Raw genomic sequence first — 4,441 nt, forward strand, 5'->3', positions numbered from 1 at the left:
CCCACTCCTGACAGGTGTTTCTTTTCAAAGACAGGTTGGACAGGTGTTGGAACAGCCTGGTCCAGTGGAAGGTGTCCTTGCCCACAGGAGGGTTTGGAACTGGATCATCTTTAAGGTCCCTTCCAAACCATCCTGTGATTCCAGCGTGATTCTTTGATTCCTTGTCACAGCCCCAAGCATGTTCTCATCACCTTCAGGATCCAAAAAATCCCTGGCCAATGAGACCATGTGGTCTCTCCCATAGCCTGTAGGAAGTGATGATGATGGTAATTTGTCCTTTGGAGCCCCTGTTGGGGTCTCTGCATCCACACCAAAGCTGGGGGAGTGAATCAACCATCCAGCACCACATTCCATGCAAAGGCAGACACAAATACCATTTAACTCCCAAGGAAAACAGCCCTTCCTTTCTTCCCTTGCCTCTCCTGGCACCAGCAGGGACCTGCCTTCAGCATCCTCTTATCCACAGAGGTCAAATGATAGTGCCACCCTGGGAAGCTCCAGGACTTCAGAGGATGGAAAGGAAACTTCTATCCTGAGCATTTTATTAATTCCTAATTGACCCTGAGGAGTTTTTTTTGTTTGTTTTCCCTTAAGATTTGAACCAAAAATTGTGACTCTCCAAAACATACATATTCTAGCAAGGAGCTGGGACAAGTCAGCTCAGATTTTTCACAGAAGTGGGTGTTTTACCTTTGAATTGATCAAAGACTCCATCAGCACAGTCTGTGTTGTTATTTCCTGTAGTTTGATCCATGCTCACAGAAAAATTTACATTTTATGTAGATAGATCAACATATTTTCATTCTCTCATGTGGAAAGCAGAGGATTTCTTGGGATTTGATAAAGAGATGAGTTTCCAAGGCAGCCTTTGGAGATTACACTGAGTCCCTTTTGGAGATCTGCAGACCTTTCTTCATTGGAGCTTGGCCTGATGATCCTGGGTGGTGAAATCTTGGAATAGACTGTTCAGGGCAGGGGTGGAGTCCCCATCCCAGGAGGGATTTAAAAGCCCCGTGAACGTGGCACTTGGGAACACGGGTCAGTGGTGGCCCTGGCAGTGCTGGAGGAATGGTTGGGCTCCATGGTTTTAAAGGGCTTTTCCAAAGCCTTTTTAAATGATCCATGGTTCTATGATCTGCACTGCTCCAAAAGACGTCCCTCGTGGTGTTTCCTTAGGTAGGTGAGTGAATCTGTCTCGAGGCTCTTCTTTTACTCTTTTTTTCCCCAAACCTCAGAACAGACACTGAGGACAGCAAAGCCAACCAGACCACGACAAGAGCCCCCAAGCACTGCCAACTTTACCTTGGAAAATCCACCAGCATCCCCGATGGTTTCACAAAGAGCAACCCCCCAGTCTGAGCTGTGTTGGAAGGGAGAGCAATAGATACCCATGTTGACATTTGCCCCTTTAATTCTGAATTAAAATGATAATCTCCAGTTCATCTCCATCACATGCTCCCTTTTCATCTCCCCCGTCTCCACGTCTCTTGGAAGAAGCACATAAGCCTGGTTGTTGAAAGATCCTTCATGGCTCTTCTGAGGCTGAATCCCCTCCAGGACTTGATGTCAGGAGAGAAAAGAGCTCAAATTTGCCTCACCTGCTTCTCAAGCGCTTTCCAGGATTAAGTCATTATAATCTCCTTAAGCAGTCATGAAATAAAATAAACACAAGCCTGGTTTTCTGCTCAAAATAAAAATACTTAAGTTCACATGAGAAAATGCTTTTGGAGTTCTGAGTACAGGGGAGATTTTGCCTGATTTTCAAATGCAGCTGATTGATGTCTTTGCAAAGAGTTTTCTGATGTGGTTTTTGGGTTCTCTCTTTGCTCTCAAACTACTCCCCCTTATTAACAACTTCTGCCCATTTTAACCTGAACTTTCCACAGACTCCTGTAAACTTCCAGGGGAAGCACAGAGCAAAAACTCTCTGAACTCCTAAAGGAATCAAACTGAAGCAATTTATTTCCACAGAACCATGCAATATTCAATGATACACTGAATCCGTGTTTTTAACACTTTTTAAAGGACTAAAACCCTGGAAAGAATTAATTAGGCATGCTCTGAAGCCTGAGCACTTAACAGTTTTCCACTTGGTTGTAGAATTTTAAGACCACCAACACTGGATACTGGCAAAGATTATCAAAGGTACTCTGGTCTGAAATACAAACTAGTCAGAGGGCTTGGCTGCTAAGTGACTGGAAAATACTTCATAAAAGCTTTAGATGGGCTATTATATTTTGTAAGGAAATTTCAAGAAAAAATCCATAGTATCCAGAAGGTTAAATTTAGGGCAGAGTGACTCATTGGGAAAAAATGTCCTGCTGGGAATACATACTGTCTTCTCTGCAGATCAAGCAAATTGTTCATGCAGCAGAGAGGTTTTGATGGACCCAGCACTCAAAGTGGGGCTGGAAGGGAATGATGGGCTGGGATCCATGAAGGATCCCATGCCTGAGCATGGGAATGTGGGGCTGGGCTGGAGCAGCCTCTGCACACCTGGAGCCAGCAACCTCTGGAACTGCCAGAAGCTGCAAGATCCTGCCATGGAAACGTCCCTTGTGCTGAGTTGAGATGAAAATGTACAATTCTAAAAAAAAAAAAAAATGCAAGGAAATGTTTTTTTTACCTTTTTTTCCCCTCATCAGATAAAATTTCCATTCCATTTTCTGACATCCTTTGAACCACTTCTGTTGCCTACAACAGTATTCCATAGAAATCTACCCCCACCAAAACAGCCACCGTTTAAGAAGGTCCTTGATAACCCATAATGACATTGCAGAGAACTGATGGGAATCTCAGCTGAAAAAAGCTCCTTATTTAAGTGCCTGATGCCCAGAAAACTGATGGAGGCTGGACAAAGATGACAAGGATGGATCCAAGACAAAGATGGTACAGACACCCAGGTAGTTCAGACCAAATAGCACAGCGCACATGCAAAAGCATAAAACCAAAATAAAAGAGCCAAAAAACCCCCAAACTAAACCCAAGCAAGAATTAGCCAATCACAGTTTCTATCCTTGATTAAATACCCCTTGACAAGCAAATTGATTTAATTTCCTTTTTGCTCTCCCACTATAGAATAAAAACTACTCACCTTAGTAAATCTTCTTATGACTATTTACTAGACAGAATTTAAGGAGAAATTTAAAACACTGAGGACATAAAACTGCAGGTGAACAGGGACATTCCAACCCCAGAAAGCTGAGGACCAGTATTTTTTTCTCTCCCTTGTATGCAATGGCTTTCACCAATAAAAAGAACACCAATTTTATTTCCTTGTTACAACCGCTTTCCTCACTCGTGATCTTGGGATCACTGGCCAAGGGTGGAAGGAGCTGCTGTTCCAAGAGGATCTGCCTGGAATGACACCCAGAGGCACCCCTGAGTGTCCCCAGCTCCTGATGATGTCACCAGCAGCATGCTGAAGTTGTGAGGAGAGAATAACTCAGAGATGATCCCATAACACAGCGGGTTTAATTGAAATTGAAACGTTGAACACTTCAACATATTCCTAAATGTCTTAGATTGTATCTAAATATATTACAACATACTCAAAGATGGGCTGTTTTCTAAACCAAGTACAACCAAACCCACATGGCTCCCATGTACATGAATTAAACTAGGAAACAAACCAAAATTGTAATAAATTAACTGAAGATGACAATGAGCCTACATTAAAATCAGTACATATGTACATATATGTATATACACACATAAAACACACATCTATTGTTAAAAGCTCCAATTTTCCTTTGCAATGAAGTGAATTTCCAGTGATGGAGTGACCTTCAGGTCAACATGAACAGCCTCAGCATATGCCAGGACACCATAAAGGGCTTTTTTCAGAAGAAAATGAGACCTTGGATCATTGCAAAGCAAATTCATGCAAATTTGAGCCTTTAATTTAAAATGCAAGCCCCAATGTACCGGGTAGGGGTCTCCTAAGGGAGCATTTCTGCATATAGGAGACGGGTTCTGCGAGCCCAAAAATATCATGGAGGGGAGTCTGTGAATTCCTACAGCTTCTTTTAATGCCATTTCAAAAAGAGCCACTCATTCAGATTAAACACTCTTAGATCAGAGGAAGGAGAAGAGAAAGAAAAATGTCACTGCAAAACTAAAACTTGTCCTGTCAGGTTCAGTAAGGACACGAATTCAAAGGCTTGAACTTACCTGGAGTTTCAAAGAAAATTACCCAAAGCTGGGGCTGTCTTCCTCAGGTCCTATCCCTGGAGTTTGCCTGCATCTGCTGTGCAAAGGGCTCATTCCTTTCCTGGGAGAAGCAGCCATGGTTTTGGTCACCTTCTTGGCACTTTCAAATCCTTCTAAACCTACAGCTCCCAGCTATGGCAGCACAGATCATCCCAAAATATCTTTACAGGATTAATGCAGCCAATCAACCACATCAGAAACCTTTCCCATCTATTTAAGGGCTGTCACC

The sequence above is a fragment of the Pseudopodoces humilis genome, chromosome 15 (assembly GCF_049639895.1).
Source record: "Pseudopodoces humilis isolate 2021_Gansu_Grassland_sample_001 chromosome 15, ASM4963989v1, whole genome shotgun sequence".
In the NCBI taxonomy this organism is placed as follows: domain Eukaryota; kingdom Metazoa; phylum Chordata; class Aves; order Passeriformes; family Paridae; genus Pseudopodoces; species Pseudopodoces humilis.